Genomic DNA, 16,221 nt, shown 5'->3' with positions numbered 1-16,221 from the left:
TCTTAATTTAAAAACCTCCTTTAAACATTAATAATAAATAGTTGTGTCGTAAGTCGAGTCTAATTAGTTAATTAACGTAATTTATAGAGTCCTGTGGGTTCGATATTCTGGACTTACTTAGCTTTAGTACAATTGACCGGTTCACTTGCCAGTGTTTTGTGTAGTTGAGTCTTAAGTCTAGTTTTTATTACTTGTTTAGTTTAGTTAATATTTAATTGACTATTTCCACCACATCAATAAGGAATCCCAAACACCCCCTAAGGCTCAAAGTCCACTGCTGCCACTTCCACAATAACTTCTAACAATGATGCTTCTGCTATGTTTTCGCAGGTTAAGGCATACATGGAGCAGCATAACAAGACCAACCAGAAGATCCTACGCGAGATAGAAGATCTCAAGAAGACAAAGAGGCCATTGGAGGATCAGACTCCCTTGATGCCTAGGATGCTAGATTTCACCACTCCAAGATCCATGGCTCAACATGCTCAAGGATCCTCATCCTTCAACAAGGATCATCCATCCTTCAACCGGGATCCATGTGTCAGCATGCTCAAGGATCCTCCACCCTTCAACAAGGATCATCCATCCTTCAACCAGGATCCATGGGTTAGCATGCTCAAGGATCCTCCATCCTTCAACCAAGATCCATGGGTCAGCATACTCAAGGATCCTCGATCCTTCAACAAGGATCATCCACCCTTCAACTAGGATCCATGGGTAAACAAACTCAAGGATCGTCTTTCCTTCAGCAAGGATAATCCATCCTTCAGCCAGGATCCTCTGGATTGTTTCGTCAAGTATCTTTATACTTTCAACCTCAAGGATATTTCAACTTTCAACCTCAAAGATTCTTCATTCAGAATCAAGGATCCTCGAGACTTTAACACTAAAGGTCATCGGAGGTTCACGAGGGAGACTTCATTCCTATGCAGACCATTGGCTCTGGTGGACCAACTATCATAACTGATGCTTCTTACTCCTCTGGGATGCCAACGCTTAGTCAACAAAGAGGTAACCTTTATAATCATATATCTTTAGACTCTAACCTTGGTTCTGCGCATGATACAAATATCAATCTAGCCATGGCCAAGGAACTGCAAAAACTGAAGGATATGATATCCAGTGTTCTAGAGGTGGTTCGACCCATTCCTGAAATTCCTGAGGGAAGCCATAACCTTTCGAGGTTTGCTCCACTAATATGTGACGCTAAAATCCCGAAACACTTCCAAACACCCAACGTGAAGATACGATGTCTTAACCGATCGAGAGGAGCATGTTTGTGCAAAGGTTTAAAGAGGCCTGTCTGTGCAAAGGTTTTGGATCCACATTAATTGGATCCACTCTCAAATGGTTGCTAAGCTTCCTCCCTACTATGTTACTTCATTTTTCACACTTAGTTAATTTATTCAATAACCAATTTTCTTATAGTAGAAAATTCGAGAAATTAACTAGTGATTTATATCGCGTTGTCCAACTTCATGATGAATCCTTAAGGGATTTTGTCACCAAGTTTGGAAGGGAAGCCTTAGAAATACCAAATCTTGACATGGCTACAGATGTTAAGGCATTCAAGATGGGGTCACAAAAGGGTTCCCCATTTTATGATGATCTTTTTATGACCCCATGCAGGACATTAGATGAAGTAAGGAACATGGCGCTCAGGTTTATAAGACTGGAGGATTTTAAAAGGATCCAAGAATGATTGGGAACTCCAACAAAACAGGAGTCGCCTGACAAGAAACAAGGATCCTCATTCAGGAACAACAATCCCAAGCCGTATTCAAAGTTTAACAACCAAGCTGTCCATGCGGTCGAAGAAGAGGATGATAATGATGATGAGGATTATTTGAGAATTTCCGAGTATTGCTTCTTTATTGATACTCATGGATTAATATGTGCTATGAGGGATCTTAGAGAAAAAGCAAGATGGCCTCGGAAAAACGAGAAGTCAACATCCTTCAAGGATAAGTCCAAATGGTGTGCAGTCCACGAGGATTTCGCCCATATGACTGATGACTGTATCGGTCCGAGGAGAGAAATTGGGTATCTTCTAAGCAAGGGTCACTTCAAGGAGCTTCTAGGAAGAAGAAAATCAAGGATCCAGGATCCTGAAGACGTTCCACAGAAAGCAGCTCCACCACCACCTGATGCACAGATCATCAATTTTATCTCCGGGGGTTCATACATTTGTGGAACCTCATTCTCCTCGGCGAAGAGGCATGCCAGGGAAACCAAGTTGGAAAATGGTGAAAGACCCATCCGGACAACCAAGTTAACCGATCAAAGGATTATAACCTATGATGAAGAGGATCACATGCATCTTCAAGATCCTCACCATGACGGTTTGATCATTACTTTGTTTATTGATATTCACTACGTTAGCAGGATCCTCGTTGACAGCGGGAGTTCAGTGAACATAATTCAGGCTGATGTGCTCAAGAAAATGAACATCCCTGAATCAGATATCACACCAAGAGCATCTGTCCGTGTTGGTTTTAGTGGAGAAACCAAAAACACATTGGGGGACATCAAGCTACCTATTTATATTGAGGGTGTAATTTCTTTCCAAAAATTTTGTGTTATAGATAACTTGTCGTGTTGCAATGTGATTCTTGGCAGAATCTGGATACATGAGATGAAAGCAGTAGCTTCCACCTATCATCAATGTATCAAACTCCCAACCCCATGGGGAGTAGTGAAGATAGACAGTGACCAAGCGGAAGCATGGAACTACTACTTCCTCTATGAAGCCAACTACGAAGCAAACCATCACATAGCAATCAATGCATAATTAAAGAGACGAACTGGAAGCCCGGGAAAAATATTTAAAAGAAGTATCCTTGGACCCTGAGGATCCAGATGTAAAGGTGTATACACTATCCAATATCCTTAGCAACGTTGAAGAGGATTTGGTATCCTTCCTCAAACAAAGGAAGTCCACCTTTGCCGTCAAACACTCTGATATGACAGGTATATCTAAAAATATTATTACACATAAATTAGGAATAAATACTTCTATCAGGCCTGTCTACCAGAAATGGAGGAAATTTGCGTCTGAAAGAAATATCATTATCCAGGAAGAAGTTGAAAAACTTCTCAAAGCAGGTATGATACGAGAGGTAAAGTATCCATGATGGTTAGCCAATGTAGTGGTAGTTTCTAAGAAAAATGGAAAGTGGAGGGTATGTGTCGATTTCACTGATTTAAGCATTGCATGTCCCAAGGATCCTTTCCCCTTACCACACATTGACTCTATGGTGGATGCCACGGCAGGACATGAAATGCTCACTTTTATGGATGCTTCCTCTGGATTTCAAAAAATTCAAATGGAACCATCTGATCAAGAGGTTACAACGTTCATGACTCCTACCGGCATATATTGTTATATTGCTATGTCGTTCGGACTAAGAAATGCAGGGGCAACATGCAAAAGATTAGTCAACATGATGTTCAAGGATCAGCTAGGCAAGACCATGGAAGTCTACATAGATGACATGGTAGTGAAATCAAAGAAAGCTGAGGATCACCTCAATAATCTTGAAGAAGCATTCAACATCCTGGATCAGTACAATATGAAGTTGAACCCATCAAAGTGCCATTTTGGTGTCAAGGCTGGGAAGTTCCTAGGATATATGGTAACTAAGAGGGGAATAGAACAAGACCTGCGTAGATAGAAGCCATCATCAATTTCAAGTCTCATGTTAATGCTAAAGATTTACAAAGACTAACGGGAAGGATAACTGCCCTCAACATATTCATTTCCAGATCCTCAGAGAAGTGCAAAGGCTTCTACGATATCTCGAGGAAGAATATGTAATTTGAATAGACTCAAAGGCATGAGGATGCATTGAAGGCTCTTAAGGATTATCTATCCTCGACACCAGGCTTGATGAAGCCAATAGATGCTGAGCCATTGTCTCTATACTTAGCCATTTCAGGTAATGCAGTCAGTACTGTTTTGGCCAAGGATCATGAAGGACAACAGCACCCGGTATACTATGTAAGTAAAAGCCTTTTAGATGCAGAGATCAGGTATACTCACCTTAAAAAATTAATTCTTGCTTTGATTATGGCATCAACCAAGTTGAGACACTTTTTGAAACACATACTATTATTTTGAGAACTAATTATCCTGTTAAGAATGTGCTTAGAAAACCAGAATTGTCAGGAAGGATGGCATAGTGGGCTATGAAGTTGAGTGCATATGATATTCAATATGAGCCCAGAACAGCCATTAAGTCACAAGCGCTTGCAGACTTTGTGGCTAATTTCAGTAGTGACATGCAGAAGGAAGCTTATCTAGAGGTCCAGCAACTAGAAGAAACCAAGGATCCTTGGATCCTCTTCACAAATGGAGCATCCAACGTAAGAGGAACATGATTAAGTATCCTACTGAAATCGCCACAGGGGGACATAATACTCCAGCCCATTGCAAGTGCATTTCAAGCTACCAACAATGAGGCGGAATACGAAGCACTTATTGTGGGTTTACTTTTAGCCAAACAGATAAGGATCAAGTATCCGGTATATTATGTAAGTAAAAGCCTCTTAAACGCAGAGGTCAAGTATTATCATCTTGAGAAATTAATTCTTTCTTTAATTATGGCCTCAACCAAGTTAAGACATTATTTTGAAACATATACTATTAATTTAAGAACTAACTATCCTGTTAAGAATGTTCTTAGAAAGCCAGAATTGTCAGGAAGGATGGCCAAGTGGGCTGCGAAGTTGAGTGCATATGATATTCAATACGAGCCTAGAATAACCATTAAGGAAGCTGATTTGGAAGTTCAACAGCTAGAAAAAACCAAGGATCCTTGGACCCTCTTCATAGATGGAGCATCCAATGTAAGAGGAACATGATTGAGTATTCTACTGAAATCGCCACAGGGGGACATAATATCCCAGTCCATTGCATGTGCATTTCAAGCCACCAACAATGAGGCAGAATACGAAGCACTTATCGCAGGTTTACTTATAGCCAAACAAATGAGGATCATGTATCTTCAAGTTTATATAGATTCTTTACTTATAACTAACCACTTCAACGGTTCTTATACTGTGAAACGTGAAAATATGATAAAGTACTTAGAAATTGTGATGGAATTAGCGAAAACCCTTCGAGTTGTTTAGTATCATGCAGACCAAGAGAAGAAAATGCCGGGGCAGATGCCTTAGCAAACTTAGCATCATCTTTGAATAATTCGGATGATGTAAAGATACCCATCATTCACATATTATCTCTGACAATTGGAGAACAGGAAGCTATGGAGGTGACAACGGATTGCACAGAAGAACTTATGGATCCTTCATCCTCTACGAAAGCAGGATCTTGGATCCTTCCAATCAAAAATTTCCTCCAAGAAGGAGAAATCCCTACAGGGGAGAACCCTAAAGCTTTCAGAATAAAGGTATCACATTTCGTTATTTTACAAGATACTCTATATATAGAAAGTCTCTTGCAGGTTCCTACTTGAGATGCATGGAGGATCATGAAATACAAGAGGTGCTCCAAGACTTCCACGAAGGTGATTGCGGAAATCATACAGGTAGAAGAGCATTATTCTCCAGGATACTTAACACTGGATACTTCTGGCAGTTGATGAAGAAGGATGCTATGGAGTACTCAAGGAAGTGTGATGTTTTCCAAATGCATGGAAACATTCTTCACCAGGCAGCAGAACCAATGTATCCTATATACTCTTCATGGCCTTTCATGAAGTGGGGAATGGATATTGTTGGCAAGCTACCAAAGGCAGCAAGCGGAAACGTATTTATTCTTGCTATGACATACTACTTCTCTAAATGGATTGCAGCAGAAGCATTCGTGCAAGTCCGTGAAAGGGAAGTTATATCCTTTATTAAAAGAAACATTATAACTAGATTTGGTATCCCATCTGAAATTGTTTGTGGTAATGGATCCCAAATTATTGGGAAAAGAACCACTAACTCTTATCACAGTTGGGGCATCAAGATGATAACTTCTACACCAGTTCATCCTTAAGCCAGTTGTCAAGTAGAGTCAAGGAACAAGATTATCATCAACAACTTAAAGAAGAAGCTAGGATCCAAGAAAGGCTAATGGGCTAAGGAACATCCTTATGTTTATTGTGCTGATAGAACAACACCCAAGAATGCAACAGGTCAAACACCATTCATTGGTGTTTGGATCAGAAGCTGTAGTTCCTACAGAGATGGTGGTTCCTACTGCCAGAACAAGCATCCATGATCCTCAAGCCAACGATGAAACTCTTATCGAAGATCTAGATACTGTTGATGAGCTCAAAGACCTAGCAAAGATTAGAATGGATGCATACCAACAAAGGATAGCTGGGGCATACAACAAGAACATCAGGATTCAAAGATTTCAAGAAGGATATTTGGTATTAAGGAAGGCTTTCCAAAATACAACTAATCCCGCAGATGGAGAGCTTGCACCTAAGTGGGAAGGGCCCAACTTGATCAAATCAGAAGCATGAAAGGGGGCATATCATCTACTTACCATGGAAGGTGACCAACCGCCAAGAGCTTGGAATGCCATCCATTTTAAGAAATACTTTGTTTAACGAGCATCAAGGATCCTGAAGTTGGTAAAATCTTATCTTATCATCTTATTTATTTCAGATTTATGTTACTAATGAAGGAAAATATATTCTTAACATTTATCTTTTCCAAGCTTTAAGTGACAATGCAGATTTCAATAAAAGATTTCAGTGATTAAGAGGTTGGCCACCTCTCCCCCACACTTAAGGTACATCAATATCTCTCTGGTCTAATCCCACGATTAAGGTGTAATCCCCGATGATCACACCTTTTAAGGTTTATAGATTTTCACCTTTCTCACGAATTAGATTTTCTACACTCTTGCCTGTAGCGCACGCTATCCAAAGTATAGTTCGGGGCAATGGACAAGTGCATGCTTAGTGGCTACAATTTCATTGCTTTCGGCTATATGAAGGATCCTACGAATTAATGGTAGACGTACCATACACCAGGTTTCTAACATTTTCATGTTAGCTCAAGTTCCAAGGTTTCTAACATTTTCATGTTAGCTAAGGTTTCGACGTTTTCACGTCACTTACGTTTGGGCTAAATCCCGGTTTGGGCGAGTCCCCAGTTTAACATTCGTATATATGTACTTGTCCCCAGTTTGTTGGGCTTGTCCCCAGTTTATTTGGGCTTGTCCCCAGTTTGTTGGGCTTATCCCAGTTTATTTGGGCTTATCCCAGTTTGTTGGGCTTGTCCCCAGTTTATTTGGGCTTGTCCCCAGTTTGTTGGGGTTTAATCCCAGTTAATATGAAAGGTTATTTGCATCAGGTATCCTAAGTCTAACTACAAGGATCGTAGAAGCATTCACATTTGTGGTAACTTAGGTCTAATCAGACCTTATGGTATGATCTCTACTTATCAATTTACATTTATTCAGTTTAAATCTTTATAAGTTCATATGTGTAAGGATCCAGGATCCCTAATCTATATTTACAAGGGTGATTTATCCTTAAAACATTCCTTAACAATTTTCTCAAAACTTTTAATAATACTAAAACTATAACCGCAATGGTTTCATAATAATAGACAACATGCAAATAGTCAAAAGACTAAAGTCATTATTATTAAAAGTCACCTGGGCTTACCAAAAACCTTAACCCGAATTTCACCATACAAAAGATGGACCATCCACTCGGTTTAAGCAGGTGTTACTAACAATTTTAAATTGTAGGAAAGATAAAGGAAATGGGCATTAAATGCTTCATTCCCGAAAAAAGAGGATCCATCCACCTTTTCTACCCCTCATAATTGTCTTAAGGATCAAATATCCTTTACCCTAGTTAACTATTGTCTTAATACAAAACGAAAAATATTCATCAAAACACAGATAAATAAAAAAGTGGGCTCGGGCCTTGTCTTCTCTATCCTTCATTTCCCACTTTGGCAGCCTCCTCCTCAATCGCTGCATCCTTCCCCGCTTCAGCTATCTCAGCCTCTTGACCACCAGCCGCAGTATCAATGCTTTCACCAGCTTCATCTTCGCCACAGCCCAACACTGCCTGAGCTTGCTTCCACTTTTCCAAATCCCATGCGGACTTTTCAAAGGAAGGGTCGTTAGCTTCAGTCACAATCTTGATCCTGGCTTGAAGAACAGACTTGGCGGGCCTGATTTTTGAATCACTGGTAGCACGGGTCACCTCCTCCTGCAGCTGAGCCTCAACTGTTGATGCGTCGTCCTCAGCCTATTTCTTTTCCTTGGTTAGCTTGGAGATCGTCTTGTACTTAGCAGCAACCATAGACCTCATTCCTGACAAGGTCTCTTCATACCCCTTGAACATCTTTTCGTAGTAGCTCTTGGCGGAATCCATGGCCTGTATGTTACAACAAAATAAGTTCACAAGGATTTTGGATCCACAACAACAAATAAGGAGGATAAAGGATCCTTACAGTGGTGATGAGATACTTTCCAGCCTCAAACGGGTCTTCTGGCTCGATGGTCTTCTATTTCTTGGAAACTCCAGACTTAGTGCGAGTCATCACAGGAAGCGGCTCATGGACCGGTGTAGCCTTTGGGGTCTCCTTCTTCATGATAAGACAATCAATGTATTCCAAAGAAAATTGATAGGCAGATCTACCAGATTTCTGAGCACCCATAAAGCATAACATAAAGATAAGTCTTCTCTTATTTTCAATTAATATCAAACAAATATATTTTAGCTCTTACTTGACATGTTGCTGACCGATTCTGAAATTGATTCTTGGAAGGCTTCAGTCTACTTGGCTTGAAAAGTTTTGGATCCAGCGAAAGAAATTTCTTCACTCTCTCTTTGACTCCGGGAAGCTCAGCCAGCAAAGCTAAATTATCAACTGAGAAAGAAAAAACAAAATCGCTAATTGAAGAATCAGTTATTCTCTCCGTGTTATCTAAGGATCCAGGATCCTACCCTTCTTGATCCACCTTTTGGGTAGATCAGACCCACCAGGGATTGAATCCTTTTTTATGAAGAAAAACTGGTTTTTTCAAAAGGCACCATTCTGGGTGGCTTTAGAGATGGGAGTCGGTTGATGTGGCCTTGATTTTAAAACAAAACGATTAGAGCCGTGGGTGACTAATGTATAAAGATTAGATAGCTCTGATAACCCGAACTCAATACCCTCCTCCTCAATGATTCTCTCGATGGTGTGCAGCACTCTCCACAAAATACGCATTGCTTGAATGTAGCTAATGCATGTTAAGGTAAAGAAACTTTGGGTAAAAGTTGGAAAGGGGTATGAATAGCCAATTAAAAAGGGTTGCGACAGAAAGCAAGTCCATGTTTTGGAAATGCAGTCACTTCGGACACTGGAGTCAAAAGGTCTAAAAACGGTAACGGCCGGAAATAATGATCGGAGATCATCAATTTCTGGGTCGGTGAACTTACAGATCTCTTATGAAGGGTTAGAAAGAAGACCTTGTGATCGGAGGTCGCTAGAGTCCGATCGTTCGGAGGAAGATGAAACGAAGATAGCCGACATAGTAAAAAGAAAATGAAAAGAAAAGAGAAAGAAGGACACCTATTTGGTCGCCAAAAGTGTGGTTGTAAATGAATAATAGTGATCACATATATAGGCGGGAGGCATTAATAAGGATGGGTGATAATTAATTCTGACTCATCACGTCCAATCTTATTATTTTGCAAGAGATTTGAATTTCAAAATGACAGTTGTTATCCACAAACAACCGGCATTTTGGGGGGCAATTGCTAAGGCATAGATTTTTATGCTGAGGATACGTTATCCTTATGTAACTTTTGGATCAATTATCCTTAGGATATGTTCCAAGATGCGCAGGATCAAGGACCCTCGGTATTATTTGTTTACTAACAGTTGTATTATTTGAATGGGGTTGTGATTAACAGGTATAACGGTTTAGAGATTAAGTCATCCCACTAACTCACAGTTCAAAGTATCCAGCACGTGTCAAAGTGGATGTAACGTTCTAGTGGGATAGTGGTGGATTTTTAGGATAATTTGTTAGTCTCATTTTTGTATATATCGATTTAGGGAAAAACACACAACATACTCACTCTTGTTCGCAAACATTGTTCTAGCTACACCACTGACACTTAGCAATTATTGTATTCACCGATCACTAGCTCCACCATTGTAACCTTACTTTCTTGTTTAATATATTGGTGATTGACAATTGTCATCACCCGGGGTTTTTGTGCCGGCGATCGTATCAAGATCAAGGGATTTTCCTTGTAACAAATCTCTGTATTCTTATACATTTTTACTACATATTCATTGTTGTTACCCAAGCACTATACCTCACTAAACAAATTTGGTTACATTATCCTTAGACCGATTTTTGACTAAATCACCCATAACTTCAGTTTCATGTTAATTAACTTTCACTTTTGACTTTCAAACATCATTACACGTTGACTTTTTCTATTGCAAAATAAATTGCAGCTCCAAACAATAGCACAAATGAAACTGGTCTTTAAAATCCAAAACTACTACATTTTTTACCAGTATCAAACTCTGACTTTTCTGAACAAACATCCCTTTTTTATTTGAAACAAAATGTAAAGCTTTAACCGGTAATCACAATCTAATGGGTACCTACTCTTGACCAATTTATACCTGCACCAAGTCTGAAACATGACTCGTATTAGCAATTTGACTATTTCAATATGCTATGTAACCAAATTAATTCCCAGAATACCCTTGTAAGAGTTTTGTTTATTAAAAACCGAAACCAAACATATAAAACAAATTGAACCAAACCAAACCGTAATTAACAGGTTCAAGTTTGGTTTCAGGGTTTGGTCTTTACCGGATGAATGAATTAGGTTTATCGAGATTTGCTACGGATGATGGGACTTAAATGCAACTCAAATTTTACATGGACTGGTTGGTAGATGATTAAACACAACTCTACCATAATATAAAGATATATTTAAATATTTGTGACATAAACTTTCAGTTAATCAAGATTTATTAAAACCAATAGCTACTTAGAAAAAAACAGAAGTAGTACCATGGCCAACACAAGATCATTATATTTACATATTGACCCACAGTTTTCAAAAATGTTGAACAATCAGCAAATTAGTCTTTTTTATCAAACTGAAAACTAAAATATATAAATTACACAAACATAAGCATAGAGGACTAAAATTAAGCTTACCTGAGTAATGAATGACAACAGAACCCCTTTTCACAAATTTAGAGTTTTCAGAATATTCCAAAATTGCTCCTGATGCAAAATAATTAACAAATCAGACAGACCATAACCAGTTCTTTCTTTGACCAGTTAGTAGTTTAAAACAAACCATGATGCGCAAAATGACTTTTTAGAAATTTAACCCACATAAAATTTCCAAAATACCCGTATCCGAATGTCAAATATTAACTTGAAACATATTTTACCAAATTTGAAATAGCTAAAATCAACATATGACTCAACCTTTTAACACCCTAACCTTAAAGGAGCATGGCTAGGTCTTGAGAGCATCAAATTTATTAAGCATGGTGAAAGTTTGAACCTCTATTGAGCTCTGAAAGTTTGTAGATCACTGGTACAAAATCGGGCTTCAAAGACACAAAAAATCGTCACTGTAGGTAGTTAGTGATGCTTTTTTTTCCACTAAATATGTCACCAAAGGTCGCGCCATTGTAGATGTTGATTGGTGACACACAAAAAAATGTGATTGTAGCATATAAAAATCAGTCACTGTAGAGTAGAGGTGTCACTATAGACCAGTGATTTTTGTTACAGTTTTATCAAGTAATGTCAATCTAAACCCTTTTCAGTGACACATGTTTTTTTGGTTAGTGGCAACATATCAACAATTGGTCACATGATTTGTTTTCAATGTGACGTTTTGCTTGATATTGGTCACATTAAACTATGTTCAGTGTGACTCTTGTTTAGGTTTTAGAGACACAAATCGTTTTTTGAGTGTGACTATTGGTTGGTATTTGATCACAATTAGAAACCAAGTTGTTAATCTAACTTGTGACTATCACATACCTTCTAGTGACGTAACACAAATGAATATGTGACCTAAAACGTTTAATATAAACTTGTCTTATTTTAAGTGTCACTGTTGTGTATCCTTTAGTCACACTAACTTTGAAAATTTCTTGTTACATTTCCATTTAGTGACATATATTACGTAGTTACATAACCCTAACACACTTTTTATCACACTATTATTAAATAAATGTGAGTTTTTATGTATTTTATTGACAAATAATTTTGAACAGTTTGACTATATGTAGTTAGTTATCACATAATTGTTAATCTAAATTGTGACTATTACATACCTTCTAGTGACATAACACAAATGAAAAGGTTACCTAAAACATTTAATATAAACTTGTCTTATTTTAAGTGTCACTGTTGGGTATCCTTTAGTCACACTAACTTTGAAAATTTCTTATTACATTTCCATTTAGTGATATATATATATTACGTAGTTACATGACCCTAACACACTTGTTGTCACACTATTATTATATAAATGTGAGTTTTTATGTATTTTAGTGACAAATAATTTTGAACAGTTTGACTATATGTAGTTAGTTATCACATAATTGTTAATCTAAGTTGTGACTATTACATACCTTCTAGTAACATCTCTTATTTTAAGTGTCACTATTGTGTATCTTTCATTGACACTATCTTTGAATATTTGTTGCACTACGTGAAAAATGTGAACGTACTGTCCACTCAAACACTCTTTTGTAGTTTGTGTTGTGGCTATTGTCTTACCGTTTGTCATACATAATGCTTTTGTAATATAAAGTTTGGCTATTATCATACTTTTGGTCACACATAGATAAATGTGGCTATTTCATAAGTATAACAAACACAATAACATAAATTCAAAACGAGTTTACATTACCAAACCTTCACTAATAAGTTATAAATTCAAAATATTTCAAACTACTACTAATTACTACCGACCTCAAACTTTCTCATAAACTCATCAAATTGTTTTTGCCTCCTTTCTTCATTTTCCTTAAGTTCTTATTCCATTTGCTCCATTCGTTGCACTCGTTCTTCCAATTCGTTTCTTGACTTCCTTTCATTTTCTAGTTCTTTTTCCATTTCGACTCTAACTTTTTGAACCTAAAATTGTTAAAATATTAGCATCATAACTAGTAAAGGGTTAATGTGAGGCGAAACCTCAAAGCCAAGTAGGGGTGTTCACGGTCCGGTTTTCGCGGTTTTTCGTCAAATCATAAACCAAACCGTTGGTAACGGTTTTTGATTTATGTAAACCAAAACCAAACAGTCACACAACAAAAAGAGCTTTTTAGGACCTTTTGTGTGGGACGCTTGTAAAATAGGGTCCTAAAATATATTTAATAGGACAAATGAACATTTGGGGTCCTTTTACAATATACGCTACAGAACCGGTGTCCTAAAAAGTTATTTAATGGGATGGATGATTCTTTAGGGTCGTATTATCATATAACTTAATAAGACACTTAAAATGTAAATCCTAATAAAGTAATCTATAAGACATGTAGTAGTTGATGTCCCATTATGTGGTAATGTAATATGACACTTTATCACTGGAGGTCTTATTATAACATAACTTAATAGGACACTTTGTAGTTAAGTCATAAATGTTCGGTGTTATAGGACTCTTTCTAGTCGAAGTCATAAAAGAACATAACTTAATAGAACATTTTACACTATGGTCATATAAATTTAACCTTTATAAGATGCATAATCATTGCGGTGTTATTATAATACACCGTACTAGGACATTTGGTATTTTAGTCATAAAACATCTGATTCATAAGACGCTTATTCGTTAGAGTTTTATTATAACATAACTTAACAGGACACTTGACATTTGAGTCATATAACTTTAACCTTTATAGGACGCTTAATTATTGTGGTGTTATTATAATACACCGTAATGGTAGTCATAAAACATATGTTTTATAGGGCGCTTATTCGCTAGGGTTTTATTATAACATAACTTAAAGCCCGTATAATTTTTGTATTTCTTAAGTGGGGGCTAGGCCTAGAAGGAACTTCTAAGGAGTGGGTAAGGAGGCTGCTTCAAAAATTAGCACATGCCTTCATTAATTTATTGAAAAACTTGGTGTGGTGTAGAAATTATTAATAAATTCGGGAGAAAATAGGTGAATTTAGAGTGAAAGAGTTTCATGAATAAGAATTCGCTGGGTGGGAAATTTTGGAAAGGAGGGAAATTTCAATGAGTCTCAAAAATGACTAATTATGGAGGGAATTTTCTATTAGCTTGGAGGGAATTTTATAAATTTGGGATGACAACTTTGACAAATTGTAAACTGTTAAACTTATAAAAAGATATTCAACGTTTTTTCACTATTCTTTATAAATTATAAGCGAAGTTGCATCATCTGATTAAATAAAAAATTATTAATATGAATAACAGGTTATTACAATCAATCGTGTAACAAGTTTGGGATTTATTGTTATAATATGTGTGAATAACTTTAAGAAAGAGTATATGGTTTGGTTTAATCACATTACACAAATGAAACATAACTATGAAAATGTATAAAAAACAATAGTTTGAAATCTATAGTGTACTTCATCAAATTAAGAGAAATTTTCAATTTCAGTTTACGTTGTAATCTTGGTTTAATCTGGTTAATTTTGAAAAAAACACAAAACATTTAAGTTCTAGTAATTAATATATGTTGTATATCTAGTTATAAAATCTAAACGTACATATATAAATTAAAATTTGTGATTTTTAATAGGACTATTGGTTTTTATTGGTCCCAAGTATTTCATTTTTGCCGGCGCTGGTCCCAACTATCACTTTAACTGTCAACGGTCCCAACTTTCACACATGTGTCTGCCACCAGTCCACGACTAACCGAGTACTAACTTCGTTATGTTTTAGATGACGTGTCCATCCTACGTGTTAAAAAACCTTGACGTGGCTGCCTGCGTGTATATTAATAACAAAAAACCCTTCTCCTAGAACAACAAACATATACATAGGAAAAGCGGCCGGAGGTCCGATGAAGAATCCGAAGCAGCAGCTGAACCCCAACTGGGCTCAGCTCCGTCAAGTAACCTAACCACCTTTCTTTCTTTCACTTTCTACACAGACATAAATCTTTTTAATGTTTATAATGAGCTTTTGTGTTTCAGAAATTAGGTCATCGGCCTGAACTATCATCCTCCAACAAATCACCAACACAGACCCAAGAAACCATCTTAGGTTTGTGTTTCTACTCAACCCAGTTGTTGATTTGTTATCTAATTGCAATTTACTACTTTAAAATTCATATAATAATAACTTGCAGGAAAACGTAAAGAGAGGTCTGATAATGGGGAGGCTACTGATTCCGAGATTAATCTTCTTAATCCCACTTCATCTCCTAACTGCCTGCCAATGATTGGGTTCTCGATCGATTGGAGATATCGATTTGGGGATTTGTATTAAATTGTCATATGATATTATTATATATTCAAGGAGGAGAAGGGTTTTTTGTTATTAATATACACGCAGGCAGCCACGTCAAGGTTTTTTAACACGTAAGATGGACACGTCATCTAAAACATAAAGGAGTTAGTACTCGGTTAGTCGTGGACTGGTGGCAGACACATGTGTGAAAGTTGGGACCGTTGGCAGTTAAAGTGATAGTTGGGACCAGCGCCGGCAAAAATGAAATACTTGGGACCAATAAAAACCAATAGTCCTTTTTAATATTATAAATCTACAAAATAGTCATATGGGAGTCATGATTGGTAGGTGTAAGTGATAAAAATGACGATAGGAGTCTTTATGCGTTGTATACATCTTATTTTCCTAAGAATCACTATATTAGACCGTAATTAATGTGATAAACCATTGTTTGACTTGTATTTACTAAGATGTTGTTTATATTTTATAGGTAAAATGTATACAATCTATGAACCACATCTGTTGAGATCTTTAAGAAAAAGACTATTTTGTTTTTTTAAAGTTTGTAAAATGTTAAAATAATTGATGGTGGTGTACGAACTGTGGTAGTAGTAGGTGGTGGTGGTGGTGGTGGATGGTTATAATGATAGTGGTAATTGACGGTGGTGGTGGACGGTGGTGGTATACGATGGTGGTATGTGGTGAAAGGTGGTGGGTGGTGCTGGTTAATGGTGGTGGTAGTGGACGGTGGTGGTGGACGATTGGTGGTAAACGATGGTGGTAGGTGGTGAAAGGTAGTGGTGGTAGTGGACGA

At 37.3% G+C, this 16,221-nt stretch overlaps 1 long non-coding RNA gene across 1 annotated transcript; it reads left to right on the top strand.

Annotated features, from left to right (window-relative positions):
- The first annotated feature begins 14,995 nt into the window (after window positions 1-14,995).
- Window positions 14,996-15,366, top strand: LOC143586254 (uncharacterized). Its single transcript, XR_013144679.1, has 3 exons — window positions 14,996-15,069; window positions 15,152-15,221; window positions 15,307-15,366. It is a non-coding gene; the product is annotated as an uncharacterized LOC143586254 (long non-coding RNA).
- Window positions 15,367-16,221: the final 855 nt, after the last annotated feature.

The sequence above is a fragment of the Bidens hawaiensis genome, unplaced genomic scaffold (assembly GCF_021521415.1).
Source record: "Bidens hawaiensis isolate Kalapana, Puna unplaced genomic scaffold, B.hawaiensis_p1.1 tig00034588_1, whole genome shotgun sequence".
Taxonomy (NCBI): Eukaryota; Viridiplantae; Streptophyta; class Magnoliopsida; order Asterales; family Asteraceae; genus Bidens; species Bidens hawaiensis.
Note: the sequence above shows the minus strand (reverse complement) of the source record. Positions and strands in the feature narration are given on the sequence as shown.